This window comes from Melitaea cinxia, chromosome 18 (genome assembly GCF_905220565.1).
Source record: "Melitaea cinxia chromosome 18, ilMelCinx1.1, whole genome shotgun sequence".
Classification (NCBI taxonomy): Eukaryota; Metazoa; Arthropoda; class Insecta; order Lepidoptera; family Nymphalidae; genus Melitaea; species Melitaea cinxia.
Genome location: NC_059411.1, coordinates 8,344,128 through 8,363,077, shown reverse-complemented (window position 1 = coordinate 8,363,077; position 18,950 = coordinate 8,344,128). Strand labels below are relative to the sequence as shown.

Genomic DNA, 18,950 nt, shown 5'->3' with positions numbered 1-18,950 from the left:
TATTTGTAGGTCATTTGCCTATGTCCTTAATTACGAACAGAAAAGTCTTGAAAAATCTAGTATAGCCTACATTTTAAGTCGCGTCCAAACTAATCACACGGGTTTTCTTCATGATAATATAAGACTGGCTCTGCGTACTTCGCAAAAATATTCAAGTTGTACTGAGATATGCATATTGTGTCTACAATTCAATTTGATTCTCTTTTGTACTAACCTTTGCATTTAATAAATATATGTATATTCAGTGATAATTGTTTTATCAAATTATTAGGTATTTAAATTAGCAGTCGCAGGCAAACATTAAATCTGCATTTTAAAGTCTGTGATTTTAAATAAATTTAGGTTAGGTATATACCAAAAAATCGTTTTTTTACTTTCATTTATTATTTTTACACAAACGGCAGTTGGTCTCGGTAAGGTATACCTTGTCCAACAGTTTTTTTTTTGACAGTTGACGCCTAGAAATTGCTATCTTTTTTTTCGGAACAATTTTTTTATATGTCTTATATATAAAATTCTCGTGTCACAATGCTAGTTAAAATACTCCTCCGAAACGGCTGGACCAATTTTATGAAATTTTGGGTGCATATCGGGTAGGTCTGAGAATCGGCCAACATATATGTTTCATACCCCTAAGTTATAGGGGGAGGGGGGGTGGGAGGAGATTAAGGGGGTTAATAACTTATATTGCAAAACAACGTTTGCGGGGTCAGCTAGTGTATTATTCATTCATCATTATTTATAATTCTAAAGTAACGTTATACTTTATTGAAGGGTAATAAAGTGCCCTGTGCATAACAATCAACCACAGACTATAAAACAGTTCTCGAAATACGATAAATTATTAAATAAAAATATTAGAATTCGACGTCAAGCCGGAATCGGGTAACAGGCTAAGTCATAATAGTTGTCAGAAAAATATAAAAAAATCTAGGTCTTGTATTTTAAAAATTATAGACGTTAAAAAAAAGTAGAGAAAACCTACAGTCTGTGACGGTTTCTTCATCCCTGCTGCTACAGATATGTACGTATGTAATAATAATACATAATAATGTAAATATGTATGTATGTAATTTTTGGTTTGGCAAATGGTGACATTTTACTTCCGAGCTAGAGAAATTGACTTAAAATTTCAGTTCAGACTTTAAAGAAAAAGTATTCAGGGTTACATTAGACAAAAAAAAAATCCAAAAAAGTACATATCTGTACCTCCTCTCTTTCTACCCTATATGTCTGTCTCTTTCGCACACATCCCCACCTACCACCAGGCAGGGCCACGACATTTGATGTAACGGTCGGAGGCCCGCTCGCGTTATTGGATCGAAAAACACCAGGCAGAGTTAAAAATGTAAGCTTCAAATAAGGTAAGTATTTAATAAGCGTTTTATTTTCAGGTAAAACGCTGCTATTAAAAACCTGACCGTTATTTGAAGCTTACTTGTTTGAGATTTGTTTGTTATCGCCTGGTGGTAGTGGACGCCAATGTGAATGATAGCCACATAAATTAAAAGGAACACAAGAGAAAGGTTCACGAAATGGGATGTGTGATAAAAAAAATATTTATTGAAAACCAAGTATACTATATTATACCATATTAACTTTTACAAAAATAAATCTTTTAAGTTCTTCTTTTGAAAGCTAATAGTTAAATAAACTTTAAAATTGGTATTTAATTATTGTAATCGATGTATAACCAAAACAAAAAATACTCAATGTATTTAAAAAGTAATGTGATTCAGTAATTTTCATTAAAAATAATTATAATAATTAAAACAATATTATTTTACCAGAAAAATCAGTCAATTGGGTTAAATAAACTGGTAACACTACTGTTAGCTGGTTGTGGTTGGATTTCGCGCTTATAAAACCGAGCAAATGTGTTACATGTCTTCCAATTTCCTCGTGATAAAATTTCGTCTAGAGGAAGATTATCAGCCCAATTTCTAGATGCTACCGCTGATCTTACGCTACCAGCCGAGGCAGATATACCAGCTTCTTTCAGCAACGATTTAAACCAGCCGGCAATTACGGTACGTGAGGCTGCTTTAGGTTTGCCTCTGATATTAATGAAAAGATTTGTACAGTTGCAAGCTTGACGTTTCGGTTCAAGAAGTTTCATAGTTTGTTTAACCCAAAAAACTGGATCTAACTTTTTGTTTTCAGAGTTAGAAATCAACCTCCAACCTGACTGCCTATGCTCAGAGCTATCCGTCTTTGACCCAAAAATTGGCCACATCACTAAACTATTATTGTTTTCGACTAAATGCTGTGAATCTATTGAAAGTAATGTTAGATCGTGAATTCGTCTACCGGAGCATAACAACAGTAGCGCCGCCGTATGTCTGGACGTATCGAAAGTATTGTTTTCATCTATGGGCATACTCTGCATGTAATCAACTAGCACGTTGATGTCCCATATAGGAGGCTTTCGATTAGCTGGTTTCTTTAAAGCTATCGACTTGATAATGTGTTTAACTAATGTATGAGAACTTAAGTCAGTAGGCTGGTTCGCATTACAAAGTGTAGCAACTACGGATTTATGTAGTAAAATTGTGTTATAAGACAATTTCTCAATTATATGCAAGTCAGCTAAAAATCTAGCTAATATAGAACCATCCGGTTGAAAAGGATCTAATTTATGTTTCTTAGACCAGCTTAACCATCTATTCCAGGCTGCTCGATACGTTCTGCGAGTTGAAGGACGCCAGGAAGATAAGAGTAGTTGCCTTTGATTTTTACTCCACTCGATTAAATTCCTTGACCACCCCCACACTTCCAGACCTCCAAGGTCATCTCCTGGACTTTGGGAGGTGGAAGGTTGGTCGTTGTATCTATGAGGTTCTGTTCCAGTTTGTATATCGTGTACGGAGCTGCCAGCGCTCGTGACTTTAGATCGGCTCGCCAAAAAACTCGTTCCCAGCGACCACTATCAGGTACACTCCGATCGCCGAGTTCAAATGAGACAGGACTTTCGGAATTATGTATGGTGGTGGAAATATCCAAGCTAGGCTGTAGTTCCATACTTGAGAAAAAGCATCGTGATATAGGGCTATTGTATCGTTTATCTCCAGTGACACATAGTTGGCTACTACATGCGCCCGACGAGATGCGAAGAGATCCACTACTGGTGTCCCGAACTTGCGGAATATCTTTTCTACGCAATGTTCTAGGAGATGCCACTCCGGCGGTAGCCGGTGCCTCGATAAATGATCGGCATGGCTGTTGTAGAGACCGGGAATGTGATAAACCGACAGTTGAATCTGATTGAGACTGATTAGGTGAAAAACCCTGGCCGTCAGCTCCAACAGAGGAACAGATCTGGTTCCGCCTTCGTTCCGCAAGTAAGTCACAACTGTGCGATTGTCGCATTGGAGTAACGTCGTCGACTAACGCAGTAGGTAACCTTGGTTCTCTAGAACTTTCAGGACCGCAAGCATCTCCTTGATATTGCAATGTAAGGCTTTTTCTTCGTCGGTCCATGTCCCTGATATTGAATGTCCGTCGATTTGTGCTCCCCAGGCTAGATCGGAAGCATCTGTCGTTATGAAATGGGTCGGCGGTGGTAGGTGAATTGCTGAACACTGATGACAATTTTGGAGCCACCATTTTAGGTCTGTTATAGCTTTTTCTGGTAACTGTGCTGCTACTGCAGGCTTGTTCAGTAAAGAGTTGAGGAATATTAGGAGTTCTCGAAAATGCAACCTGCCGTTGGGCACAACAAAACTTGCAAAGTTTAAGTGCCCCACAACACTCTGTAATTCTCGAAGTTTTACTCGTTTGCTTTTCAGCAAAGGAAGTATCTTGCTGGTTATATTCTTCATTTTTTCTTCTGGAAGGAATTTTTTGTTCTTCCAAGGATCCCAAAGGATACCTAAAAAGACTAGACTCTTTTCGGGAACAAGAGAGCATTTTTCTAGATTTATCTGCCAGCCTAGGTAACGCAGGTGGTCTAGGAGCATTTGTACGTGAATTCGTAACGTGGATCGATCCTGATGGACTATTAAAAAGTCGTCCAGGTACACAATTATTCGTAGACCCTTCTGCCTCAGAATTTGAGCAATCCAATTGGTCAATGAAGCAAATACTTTCGGAGCCGTACTTAGGCCGAAGGGAAGGCAAGTCATTTGTAGCAGTTCTCCCTTGTAAATCAGCCGAAGAAATCGCCTGTGACTTTCTTTTATAGGTAGGTGAAAGTAAGCATGTGAAAGATCCACTTTGCACAGCCAATCGTTCTGTTGCAGGAACTCTGGTATTCGAAATACATTTATCAATCTGAATGGTTCGGTTATAACATATCGGTTCAGGGCTTTTAAATTGAATATAGGCCGGTTCGAGCCATCGCTCTTTGCTATCAGAAACATCGTGGACAAGAAACTTGGGGAGAGCTGAGCTTTTTCTAAAATTCTCTGAGATTTCATCTTTTCTATTATCTCCGTCATTGCATCTGATTCTGGAGTGCAATAAGCTACGCTTGTGATGCTGGGGAAGACTAAGGGAGGTTTTTTGCGAAAGGGTATCCGATACCCTTTTATTATCTGTAGTAAAAACTTTGGAGCTCCCATTTCTTCCCACTGGCGGTAGTAATGAAGCAGTTGCCCGGCCTTGAACGTCGAGTCAGTATTTTCGTCTTTTGTTAATGGAGTCGAAGTCGGTTCTATTTCCAGGGCGCTTACGTTCGTTTTTATTTTGACCTCTGCTGCTCGTGTTACCTCCTCGCGAACGAAAGGAACCTCTAGTCGCCTGTGCTGTGCGATTTGTTGCATTTAGCGAAGGTTGTCCCTGCGAGGGACGATTATAGTGATAGCCCTGCGAGGGCTGGTTACAGAAAATACCCTGCGAGGGTTGTTGATTACAAAAATGTTGTGAATGAGCTCGGGAGGAGCAGCATCCTTGATTTGTGGTACCCTGCGAGGGCCCATGAAAAGCAGCCGACCCCTGCGAGGGGTGGCGTATTGACCTGCTGGATCCTGCTTGCGAAACAGGGCCAGTATTGGTCTTGTTCAGTGGCATAAAGACTTTTTTGACACCGCTGTTCTTTTGCAGAAATGTAGTGAATAATTCCTCATTAAAAAGGTGCTTATTGGAAGGGGGTATTTTACGTAAGGTGTTCTTCAGCAGTGGGTCACGTACTGAATTAATCAAACCTTGCCGACGCATCTGTATGGCTTCGGCACGATGTCCACAGACTAATTGTAATAAATCCGCAGAAACTTTGGCATATTCACCTTTTGAGAATAAGTCGTTAATTTTATCATGCATATTTTCAACACTGAAATTCGTTTCATTACTAGCCCAGGAAATTAAGTCTTTAAGGCTGGCTTGCAGGGACTCCCTTTGTTTAAGAATGCAAAAAGAAAGAGCCGCATAAGCTTTATCATTATATGACAAATTACGCAATTGATCATAAGATTTTACTTCATCGTTTGTTTCTAAATCTACAAAGCCCGGTGTGTGGTTGTATAATTTTTGTACTTCTGCATAACGCACTTCAGACCATTCACTTTTATTAAAATATTGAATATCATGTAACGTAGTAAAAATTGTGGTGCATAGCGACATCTAGTTATAGCCGCGGTATTACTATTGATCCTGGTATTGAGGTTTATCTAGCGAAGCTTGCGGGCTCACTAGATGGCGTGCTTGGAGAGTTGCTATGTATTTGCACGGTTTTGTTTTTACATTGTTTCATATTTAAATATTTATTTAATTGCTTAGGATTTTTGTCTAAATTGTTTTTATAAATAATATTAAAAAAAAAAATAAAATATATAGATTTATTTCGGTTTGCTGTATTGGATAAATTTTTAATTTTGAGTGGCAACACTGCCAGATTAAAAGGACTTTCGCTTCGACCATGATTGGGAACGGCGAGGGAAAGATTTCACGTTTTCGTGTTTTGTTGGCCAGGTTCGCCTGCATATTAAAAATTATGTCTCTGAAGTAGAGAATAATAATTTTATTTATCTCAACAATAATGGTGAGTTAATTTCGATATTTTGGTGGGACCTTTTTCCCTTTGTGTTTGTGTTAACCTTTAGGTGTCATATTAACTCGTAATTTACTTTTGTTACAGCTTCCTTATTTTGTTCATTTTGAAATAGATATTTTTATCTGATTTCGGGGATGGTGGGAACGAGAGATTACATTTATGCAATCTACTCTGGTAAGATTTCAAACCATTCTTTTAAATTTTGCATCGGTTCGATTCCGCCATTTTGACAACGTGTTTTCTTTGTTTCAGGGTTTTTTCATTCTTTCATTTTTATATTTCCTTAGTATTTTATTGTTTTATTTTATTATATTACGTAACTAATTAATAGAAATATGACTTTAGAAGAAAATACACTTGCGTTACCATGATGTAGGAAAAATTTAAATATGAAAAATTTATAATTTGAAATTAAGATGGAACTTAAATGAGTTACAAACAGAACTCAAACTTAAAATTATATTTCGATTTCATTCTGTCATTTTCGTTAAACTTCAATCATCGAGGCCTGGATATTTGAATTTGGAATTTAAATAAAACACTAAAAGGTATCTTTTCAATATTTTGAAAGCTGAGTCTACCGTGGATCACCAGAGCAATGAAACATCTGTCCGTATTAAAGTAGAACCTTTGGGCTGGAGATCCTGCTCATCGAAACTTCCTGTTGAAACCTTAACACCCGGTGGATGTCCAGAGCAAATTGACAATTCAAGTAATTGGTATGAATTAAAGCAGAAGAGGTACAGACTTTCTCATTATTTAGTTGATCTATGCTTATTTACAAGGTTATTTGATTTCTGGTGGTATACTCGTTAAGCTCATTATACTCGTTAAGCAATTATACTCATCACGTATTTTTTTTATGTAGTAAATATATTAAGAACCTTCTCTCTACGACTGAGCAACCTTAGTATTTGTTTAAATTGTAATTTCTGAAGTGATGGTTTTGGGGTTAGCTAGGTAGGCTTATTTATTATATTTTGTTACATGAGGGTAAGTGTAAAAAAAAATGGAAATTAAACTACCTTAATGTTGAATATCTAGTTGGTTTATTATTTAAATCTTTTTTTCCTACCTGCTTAAAATTTGTATATGGTCCTAGCCCTAAAGTTATATCACTATTTTCTTTGTCAACGGCACATTGTATTCCGAAATAGCCGGGCAACTTTTTCCGTCAATGTGTCGGGTGGCAAATGGCGCCCACGGATTAATTTAAATTGTGATGTTTATATACAAACATAGATATTGAAGTGAAACAATAAAACCCATGGTTTATTTTGAATTTTTTTTTTGTTGTAATCACAGTTTAATATCATTTTTTGTTGCGAGTATAATTTTTTTTTAATGTTATCTTGTTTGATGAGTATATCACCCGTAGATTTTGAAAATACTGTAATATTAGTAGTATTTTGAGTTTTGACAATTGTCAGTGTGTAAAGAAAAAATTTTGAAAGTAAATCTTTTTTTTTTTGCATTTTGTTGATAGCAAATCATATTTGCAATTATTCATTCTTGTTTGCACTGCATATTGTGCCTTGGCATTTTGTTTATTTTTTCTTTTGGGAGGTTTTGACTTTTAAAGTTTTCCGTGAAGACGTTCTTTTGACAATTGTTAAGATTCAGTAGTTTCTTAGACATGGTTACATTTGTATTTATTTATTTGATTAGATTAGTTACTTTTATTTGATTTAGAGGTTGGGGTTATACCATACCACACTTCAAGTTGTTTGGATAATTCTGATAATTTAGATTATGTATTTTCTTTATTTTATTCTGGGTTCATATAGAGTTATATGAACATTTCAACTGACCAATGTTAAATTGTATTTGGTATTTCATAGTAAGTTGATTGTTTTTGTTTAGAGTTATTATAATTTATACCTAGTTTAGGTTATATACATATTTTTTTTGTTGAGTTGTGTATATGAAGGCTGTGCCACATTGATTATTTTGACACATAAGGCTGTATCACACCTTACAATTTTGTATGTTATTTAGTATTATTTCTTCTTTCTTCTGTATACTTTAGAAATATTATTTTGTAATGGAAGCATAGTTGTTGAGATATTATTTTAGAGTAGGCTAAGTTTAAACATTTCTTTTTTTGTTTTTTCTAATAGTATGCTTAAATTCCGTATAAGTAATTTTGATTTTGTTGAAGCTTTTGTAACCTTTTTTTTTTTTAGTAACGATAATACCACCGGGATCCATTTCTAATATCTTGGCTGTACCGATTTTTATAAATCAAAATGGAACAAACTTTTGTGCAATTTCACTCTCTTTTGAAAGACGAATTAACTTATGAGGTGTCCATTCGTTCTGAAACGCCAGCACCTACTGTGCTTGGTTTAAAGAAACAATTAAAACATTTAATAACAGAGATTCCTTCTGAATCAATTTTGGAAACGGACATTGATGCTGAAACCGAGTTGGAGGTTGTTTCTCAAAAACTTCAGGATTTAAAAGATTTAATTAAGAAATTTGAGGAAAATAAAGAGCGACATATTCTTTGTAGGGCTAAAGCTTTAGCGTCACATTTATATTTCAGAAATTTAAGAATACATTCTTCCGAGCTCACCCTAAAAGGTAAGAGGAGTGAGATAAGTTCAAAATTGGAAATTCTAATTTCAAGATTGGAACCTAACAATGATTGGGCTCAGGAAAGCGAATCTTTGACTTCAGTCAGCTCCACAGTAGAATGCACTGGGGACAAAAATGTCGCCAAGTGGGAGTTAACTTACAATGGACAGGGAGACCCACGTAGCTTCATCGAACGTGTGGAAGAATATAAGAAGTCGTATGGAGTTTCAGATTCGAGGCTGTTCATTTCTGCCTTTCATCTTTTTACAGGTAAAGCTTTATTGTGGTTCAGAGGTAATAAATCATTAGTCTCAAATTGGTTAGAATTAAAAAAGTTATTTTTGGAAGAATTTGACGCAGTCGATTATGATCATAGGTTAATTGGAGAAATCAGAGCTCGTACGCAAGGCCCCGATGAACCAGTGTGTATTTATTTTTCCGTAATGTTCTGTATGTTTGCGAGATTAACGACTCAACTTTCTGAAAAACAAAAATTAGACATTCTTTTACATAACATTCGTCCATGTTATTCCGAGCAACTGGCCCTAGTAACCATAGATTCAGTAGCGGTTTTGAAAGAAAAGTGTCGTAAACTAGAGGCTGCCAAACAACGTTCTGCTTTATTTTCGGAGCCCAGTAGTAATAAAGCGCTTCTAAGTTCTGAGTTTGCTTACAAACCGAATTCAAAACAAGTAAACACAGTTTCGGCGACAGCGGTTAAGGTTAATAGGAGTGAAAATAATAATTTTTTACAGTCAAATAAAAAACTTTGTTATAAATGTGGTAAGGGAAACCACAACTTTAAATTTTGTAGGGTTGTTCCGAGGTCTCTAAGGTGTTTTTCGTGTGGATTGCAGAACTACACAGTTAAAACATGTCCAGTGTGTAGTAAGAAGCCTTTGGTCAGACCACCACTTTCAGATAAAAATCCAAAAAACTAATATACCAGGACTGTGCAGAGACACAATTACATAGTGGTGTCAATTATAGTAAAACAACTTGCATACCTGACACAGTTCTGTTTTCAATTAATGAAAAGGATGTTAGACCACATTTACAGACTTCAGTAGACAACTTAGAGATTACAGGATTACTAGATTCCGGTGCTTGCGCGTCAATTTTGGGTAACCAGGCGCACAAGGTTTTTTTGAAAATGGGTTACAAATTACATGTGGATAATGACACCACATTTTCTGTGGCAAATGGGGACCAACTCCATTGCTTGGGTTACATGTTTATTCCGATTACTTACAATTCTATGACTCACATTATTAAATTTTTTTGTAATTCCATCTATTGTGGTAGATGTTATTTTTGGTTGTGACTTTTGGAAAACGTTTCAGTTAGCGCCAGGAATTTTTGATAATTTGGAATTGAGTAAGGCACCTTCAAGATTTTATAATTTAAATGTTATTGATAATGAACCAGTTCATACCATAAAATCTTTTGAATCACTAACAAACCAGCAAAAAGAATTAGCGAATTCAGTAGTAAATAAATTTTTGGATATTTCATCACAAAGGATAGGTTTAGGTAGAACTAACTTGATTGAACATATTATTGATACCGGTGATGCTTTACCTATTAAGATTAAACAATATCCACTTTCTCCGGAAAAGAAAGAGGCGTTATGTAAAGAACTAGATAGAATGCTGGAATTGGATGTAGTCACTCCTAGTGAGAGTCCTTGGAATAACCCAGTGATCTTGGTTAAAAAGGCAAATGGAGACTGGAGATTTTGTTTGGATTGCCGTAAGTTGAACTCAGTAACCAAGGGGGATTCATATTCGATTCCGTACATTCCGCAAATTCTGGATAGCCTAAAAGAAGCTAAATTTTTGTCATCAATTGATTTAAGTTCTAGTTTTTGGCAAATTCCGTTAAGTGAAGATTCTCAAGAGAAAACTAGTTTCACAGTTCCGGGTAGGGGTTTGTTTAAATTTAAAGTTATGCCTTTTGGCTTATGCGGTGCTCCAGCACGACAACAGAGATTAATGGACCGGTTATTTAATCAAAATTTTTGTAACGATATAACGAATGGGAGAGTTTTTTGTTATATAGACGACATTGTGATTTGCTCTTCAGATTTTGAAACGCATTTAATTTTGTTAAATAGAGTTTTGGATAAATTAGAAATGGCTAAATTGTCAATAAATTTTGAAAAATGTAGTTTTTTTCGGAAATCATTACGTTATTTAGGGTACATGGTAGATGAATTCGGGTTACGGACTGATCCAGAGAAGGTTGCTGCGGTCATGAATTTTCCGACACCAAAATCCGCACAGGATGTAAAAATATTTTTAGGTACATGTTCCTGGTATAGACGCTTTATTAGAAACTTTTCGACTATAGCAGCCCCACTCAATAGATTAACTAGTAAAGGCAAGAACGCACCAAAATTTGAGTGGAGTGAACAAGCAGAGGTGGCATTTAATACTTTGAAAAATGCACTAGTAACGGCACCTGTGCTTGCGGTTCCGAATTTCGACAAGCCATTTAAGGTACATTGCGATGCTTCAGCTTATGGAGTTGGCGGTATGTTGACACAAGAGGTAGATGGACATGATCATCCCATCGCATATGTCAGTAGGAGTTTAAATAAAAATGAAAGGAATTACAGTGCGACAGAACGCGAAGCTCTTGCTGTCATTTTTGCAGTGGAGAAATTTCAAGCTTATTTTGGTTCAAAAACAATTACGATTATTACGGATCATGCATCGCTTAAGTGGTTTTTGAATTTGGAAAATCCCTCTGGGAGATTGGCCAGATGGGGTTGCAGATTGTCACAGTATAATTTTATTATTGAGCATAGAAAGGGTAGTGATAACGTAGTTCCGGATACCTTGTCGAGACTCATAAAGGTTGATGTGGTTAAAGTTGGACGAAGTAGTTCGGGACAACAGACTATCGTTGATGACTGGTATGACAAAATATTCAATGGTTGTAAAAATAATCCAGCCAATTTTCCAAATTTTTGCATTTTGAATAATAAATTGTTCCGTTTCAGTAAATGTAAATACCAGCTTTTGAGTGAGTTCGATTGGAAAGAGGTAGTCCATAAGAGCGACATTAATAGGATTTTGAAAGAAAACCATGCAGACCCAACTGCTGGTCATTTCGGCGTGTTCAAAACTCATCGTAGAATATCACTTCGATACTTTTGGCGCGGTATGTATAAGGATGTGGTTGATTATGTTAAAAATTGTGATGTTTGTGCTGCTTATAAGCATACAACAACAGCCACTCCTGGTTTATTAGGAAAACCAAAAGTCTGTAGTAGACCGTTTCAGGTTATTTCTGCTGATCTGGTAGGACCTTTGCCCAGATCTAGATCAGGTTTTACGTTTCTTTTTGTAGTAACTTGTTGCTTCTCAAAATATACAATGTTGTTTCCGTTAAGGCGTGCCACAGGTGCCGCTGTTGTAAAGGCGCTTGAGAATTTTGTTTTTCTGAACCATAGTGTTCCGGAAACGGTGATTGTGGACAATGGATCGCAATTCACGGGTTCCGAATTCCGTAATCTCATAAAACGTTACAATATTCCGAATTTGCATTACACACCATTGTATACACCACAAGTAAATCTTGTAGAGAGGTATAACAAGACTGTTATGACTGCAGTAGCTGCTTTTGTAAAGGACAACCACAGGTCCTGGGATGAAAACTTGTATAAAGTCCAGTTTGCCATTAACAGCGCGGTAAACGAGTCCACTGGTTTCTCCCCGTTTTTTCTTGTCCATGGAAGAGAACCGGTACTAAATGGTTCCTTTTATAAAGACTCGGATAAGGATTACGAGGTAGGAATGCCAAGGGAGGAATATGCTGGAAATTTTGGAATTTTACAGGACATATTTCGTCAAGTCAGAGAGAATTTGTTCCAGGCTCATGCAGAGAATGCAACGCATTATAATTTACGGCGCAGACCAGCACGTTATGCGGTAGGCGATATTGTGTGGAAAAAGACGTATACACAAAGCGATGCTGAGAAATTTTTTGCAGCCAAGTTGGCTCCTAAATATGAAAAGTGCAGGGTAGTAAAAGTTTTGTCACCTCTAGTGTATGAGTTGGTTAGAGTTGCTGACAACCATCCTATAGGTACTTGGCATATTAAGGATTTTAAGAGGTAAATATTTAGCATTTCATTTTTGTGGTCTTTACTGTTTGGATATTTAAGTTTCGACTATATTCAATTAGTTTTTTTTTGAGTGTGTAGTGATGTACTGAGTTAGCAGTTACATTACCATGGTTTGAATAGGGATTGATGAAGTTGATGTAAGTAAGGTTAGGATGCTTGAGATTTGAGTGTTCGTGGAAGACTAGCAAAAGGGAGTAAATAACTTGTGATGCTGATATTTACTGTCTTAAGATTTTGGCTGATTGATACATTGTATTTTTTTTATTTTTTTGGATTTTTCCGTGTATTTTCCGTTTTGTTTAGTTCCTGGGTTATTGAATTTCATTTCAAGATTCTGATTTTAGGTCTTTGTTATGATCAGTTCCAGGGAAAATTATAACTTCTTATTTAGTACCAAGTCTAATAAATAGTAGAAACTTTTGCATTTTCTTGTGATTAGTCGCTAGGAAGGGCGCACTACTACACATGATTCGATTTCAAACATTGTCTTTTGACAATTGTATTCCGGCGGTTGGCAGCAAGGAGTGAGTCACCGTAGAGATAGCTTCATTGCATTTAACAATGAGCTGGGAGGTGATGTCAAGGTGCTCTCACTTAAGCACATTTTAATACACCGCAATATTATTGTTTTTTTTTCTTTTGCTGTATATATAGTATACGTTAGTGTTTGCATTTTTTTTAAGTGTTCCGGATAGATTAGTTGGAATTTCTTTAGTTCAGGTCTGAAACGCTGAGGGCAGCGTGGTTCACCCGGTGAACCTTTTCGTAAGGGGGGGGGTATTGTAACGTAGTAAAAATTGTGGTGCATAGCGACATCTAGTTATAGCCGCGGTATTACTATTGATCCTGGTATTGAGGTTTATCTAGCGAAGCTTGCGGGCTCACTAGATGGCGTGCTTGGAGAGTTGCTATGTATTTGCACGGTTTTGTTTTTACATTGTTTCATATTTAAATATTTATTTAATTGCTTAGGATTTTTGTCTAAATTGTTTTTATAAATAATATTAAAAAAAAAAATAAAATATATAGATTTATTTCGGTTTGCTGTATTGGATAAATTTTTAATTTTGAGTGGCAACACTGCCAGATTAAAAGGACTTTCGCTTCGACCATGATTGGGAACGGCGAGGGAAAGATTTCACGTTTTCGTGTTTTGTTGGCCAGGTTCGCCTGCATATTAAAAATTATGTCTCTGAAGTAGAGAATAATAATTTTATTTATCTCAACAATAATGGTGAGTTAATTTCGATATTTTGGTGGGACCTTTTTCCCTTTGTGTTTGTGTTAACCTTTAGGTGTCATATTAACTCGTAATTTACTTTTGTTACAGCTTCCTTATTTTGTTCATTTTGAAATAGATATTTTTATCTGATTTCGGGGATGGTGGGAACGAGAGATTACATTTATGCAATCTACTCTGGTAAGATTTCAAACCATTCTTTTAAATTTTGCATCGGTTCGATTCCGCCATTTTGACAACGTGTTTTCTTTGTTTCAGGGTTTTTTCATTCTTTCATTTTTATATTTCCTTAGTATTTTATTGTTTTATTTTATTATATTACGTAACTAATTAATAGAAATATGACTTTAGAAGAAAATACACTTGCGTTACCATGATGTAGGAAAAATTTAAATATGAAAAATTTATAATTTGAAATTAAGATGGAACTTAAATGAGTTACAAACAGAACTCAAACTTAAAATTATATTTCGATTTCATTCTGTCATTTTCGTTAAACTTCAATCATCGAGGCCTGGATATTTGAATTTGGAATTTAAATAAAACACTAAAAGGTATCTTTTCAATATTTTGAAAGCTGAGTCTACCGTGGATCACCAGAGCAATGAAACATCTGTCCGTATTAAAGTAGAACCTTTGGGCTGGAGATCCTGCTCATCGAAACTTCCTGTTGAAACCTTAACACCCGGTGGATGTCCAGAGCAAATTGACAATTCAAGTAATTGGTATGAATTAAAGCAGAAGAGGTACAGACTTTCTCATTATTTAGTTGATCTATGCTTATTTACAAGGTTATTTGATTTCTGGTGGTATACTCGTTAAGCTCATTATACTCGTTAAGCAATTATACTCATCACGTATTTTTTTTATGTAGTAAATATATTAAGAACCTTCTCTCTACGACTGAGCAACCTTAGTATTTGTTTAAATTGTAATTTCTGAAGTGATGGTTTTGGGGTTAGCTAGGTAGGCTTATTTATTATATTTTGTTACATGAGGGTAAGTGTAAAAAAAAATGGAAATTAAACTACCTTAATGTTGAATATCTAGTTGGTTTATTATTTAAATCTTTTTTTCCTACCTGCTTAAAATTTGTATATGGTCCTAGCCCTAAAGTTATATCACTATTTTCTTTGTCAACGGCACATTGTATTCCGAAATAGCCGGGCAACTTTTTCCGTCAATGTGTCGGGTGGCAATCATCAAGAATTTTTAAGAAATGTTGTGGTGTTTTAGGTATAGCAGATTCTTTTAATTTTGTTTCAAAGTCGAAGTTAAAATGAAAAGGCGATTGACTTTGCTCAGCAGGTTGTTCAAATTCGCTATACAAGATACCACTTACATTATCGTCTACAATTGGTTCTTGGTCATTGTAAGAACTTTGTTCGTTGCTAGGAGCACTAAAATTTAAATGTCGGCGCAGTTCGTCTATATCCTGCGTTAATTTATCCAGGCGGTTCTTATCATAACTATTTTTTCCTCCCTTCCTTTTTTTACCATGCTTGCGTTTACGGCGACGAGATCGTTTTGTTTTTGCATCGGAAGATGATGTAGACAAACTTGAACTACTACTACTTCTTGATGACGCGCTACCCACTGACCTGGCTCTTTTAGATTTTGAAGCATCCGTGGGCTTAGTACACCGTCTATCTTCTGCTTGTTGCCGTGTCTCACGCGTTGACGTTGCACTTGTCGAAGCCAATGCAGGAACGTACTCCACATTTTGCTGCTCATCGATAAAGTCGTCCATCCTATACCAATATTTTTAAATACATACTTTAAAATCACATGTATGGCTAAAAAAAATAATAAGAGACGGGTAGTAAAATATCGCCTTGAAAAATCTTTTTATAACATTTTAATAAAAATAAAAATTTTGAGGGTAGAAAGTAACATGTACAATCAAATTAACTTTTGCAAATTAATGACTAATTAATTTGTACCGAACGATAAAATCGTTATATTATTCTAAAATCACTCAAAAACTCAAAGCTGTACTTACATTTCACCGCAATGAACCCACCTTGAAGCACAGAAGATATTTTACACTTACGTTCAACCAGAATTGAACACTTTTGTAATACGCAGATAAAGGTGGTATCTGACTTCCTTTCTCGACGGAAAACAGGACGCCAATGACGCGAGCGGGCCTCCGACCGTTACATCAAATGTCGTGGCCCTGCCTGGTGGTAGGTGGGGATGTGTGCGAAAGAGACAGACATATAGGGTAGAAAGAGAGGTGAATAAGACGGAAAACAGTGGAGGGGCCTATCTCAAACAAGTAAGCTTCAAATAACGGTCAGGTTTTTAATAAAAATATTTCATTAAATCGATTTAAATTTTTTCTTAAATAAAATCGATTATTATGTAAAATGTGCTGTGTGGCTACGGCACTAAAGAATTTAGCCACCCCCTCTCTTCCCGTGGGTGTCGTAAGAGGCGACTAAGGGATAACAAGGTTCCACAACCACCTTGGAACTTAAGAAGCCGACCGATGGCGGGATAACCATCCAACTGCTGGCTTTGAAAAACACAGGCCGAAGACGGGCAGCAGCGTCTTCGGTGCGACAAAGCCAGTACTGCGGTCACCAACCCGCCTGCCCAGCGTGGTGACTATGGGCAAAACACATGAGTTCACGTTATTTTTGGCGTAAACTTGTGGAGGCCTATGTTCAGCAGTGGACTGTATAGGCTGTAATGATTATGTAAAATCGAATTAGTAACGTGTGAGGGACGTCACTTATATCAAATTTTTTTGAACTGTCAAAAAGAAAATAAACGAATGGTCAGAGTATAAGATATAATTTTTAAAAGATATATTCGATTTTTAAAATATAAATACAAATATTTATCTTTCTTATTGTCACTTAGACACATACACACATAGATCGTCAAAATATACATATTTTTGAGTGTTGAGTTATATTTCACACACACTTTTTATATAGTAACGACTAATAGCGCTGTAATTCAATTTTAAGTTTACATTTTTTAAAGACTGATTAAAATTTTTGGTTTTGAAGATTTTTTCGTTGTGATGTTATATGTAACGTATGTACGAGTACGTAATGTTTAGTTATTTTTTTTTTTATGTCACTAGGTCGGCAAACAAGCGTACGGCTCACCTGATGGTAAGCGATTACTGTAGCTTAAAGACGCCTGCAACACCAGAAGCATCGCAAGCACGATGCCGACTCTTACCGAAATGAAAAAGTTTTTCTTATTCCGTGGAATAATTTATATATTAATGAGTTTTTATGTATTAACTTAAAAATATAATTGATAGATCACTTTCTGATATTAACTTGTTTAAATAAACTAATAAACTTCTACACTATATTTACATATATAATCTAGATATTAGATAAACAATCGAGTACTTTTTGTGTCATGTACGAAAGCTACTAATATGATAGTGAAATAAAAAATCAACAAATGCCTGCCAGATGTAGAGGCCATTAAAACGAAAAAATATCCAATGACGCATCGTACGAAACAGATTTCGAGAGTACGAACAGACATCAATTCTGAAATTTAATACTGCTTTTTCATAATTGCTACGTACATTTATTTTATTTTTATACTAGCGACCCGCCCCGGCTTCACACGGGGGCAATGCTTATACTAAATATACTAAGGAATGTCTTTATTTATAGTGTGAAGCTAGCTTATAGCATGGTTATTAACATAATAACAACAACATTCATACAACATATTTGTCGTTAGATTACACGTTGTTACAGAATGCGTTGAAGAAATAAAGGTTCACTGCTCGTTCCCCGTAGGTGATAGCGTGATAATATGTAGCCTATATACCCGACTTCTTAATAATATTCGTGCCAAATTTGAAGTAAATCCATGCAGTACTTTTTGAGTTTATCCCGGACATACATACAGACAAACAGACAAAAATTCTAAAAACTATATTTTTGACTTCGGTGTCGATCGTAGATTACACCCAAAGTATTCTTTAAAAAAATATTCAATGTACAGTTTTGACTTTCCTACCATTTTATTATATGTATAGATAAAGATAAGTATTTCGTCCAGCAATCTATACCAGCATTATTCTTTTCACTGTTCACTGTTCTTCAAATGTTTCGTCACTTGTAACGGTTCTGTGTTTTTCGCTGACACTTTACCTTGGTGGACTTCGGTATGCTTTTGATAAAGTCAGTCCAGGTCCACACGTTGCGATATAGATCTAGTTTTAAACACTTTCTTTCCGCTTTTGAGTTCATAAATCACGTAGTGTCGCGTGATTTGTGATATTTTGATATTATTACAATATACCATTATGACATACTGAATTCTACATATGTACGCTCACTATTTTTATTTTTGTGATTTTGCGCATTCTTGGTGTACAATAGTTAATAATAGTTAATAGTTTTGCTAGAGCAGTTTTGCGTGGGCACTTGTAGAGGTATTTTACTAATTCCGAAACATGTTTTCAAAACTAACGAAACAACAAAGTAGTAAGTAGTAAGAACAACGCTTGGTATTTACGGAACGAAAATAGATTTAATCATTTAACTATATTTAACTGTAAGTGTTAAAAATATCGAAATATCATGTTGTAACAATAAAAGGCAAAACGTTGAATAAAATGTTAAGCTAATAAAAACGTGAAATAGTACAGTTCATCGAAATTCCACGTCACTTCCAAGTAAAGCAAAATATTTATATTTAAATATTATTATATCATAGCGATATTCCGTCGTCGATTTCAATAAAAAAAAAAAAAAAAAAAAAAACGAATATACATGTTTTGATTAATAAATTAAAACCAAAAAGTATTGTATCAACGTTGTAAAAAAATAGATTCTCGATATATACACATATACATTTTTATGCTAATTATACTAATTTTGAATTCTCGTATTTTTAACCAATACAAAGAACAGATGCTATTGGCTTAATAATATAAATGTTAAATTGCTTTTGCACTTACCATAAAATTAAAATTAAAAATACTATTAATTGTAACTAAAATATATTATGCA

At 35.4% G+C, this 18,950-nt stretch overlaps 1 protein-coding gene and 2 long non-coding RNA genes across 3 annotated transcripts in view; 2 read left to right on the top strand and 1 right to left on the bottom strand.

Moving 5' to 3' along the window:
* The window catches only part of LOC123662244 (RNA helicase aquarius), a 110,169-nt gene that overhangs the window by 18,369 nt on the left and 72,850 nt on the right, over positions 1–18,950 (bottom strand). The window lies entirely within an intron of this gene.
* On the top strand, positions 5,843–6,158 carry LOC123662249. The gene is made up of 2 exons (XR_006744461.1): positions 5,843–5,977; positions 6,074–6,158. It is a non-coding gene; the product is annotated as an uncharacterized LOC123662249 (long non-coding RNA).
* On the top strand, positions 13,804–14,119 carry LOC123662248. Its single transcript, XR_006744460.1, has 2 exons — positions 13,804–13,938; positions 14,035–14,119. It is a non-coding gene; the product is annotated as an uncharacterized LOC123662248 (long non-coding RNA).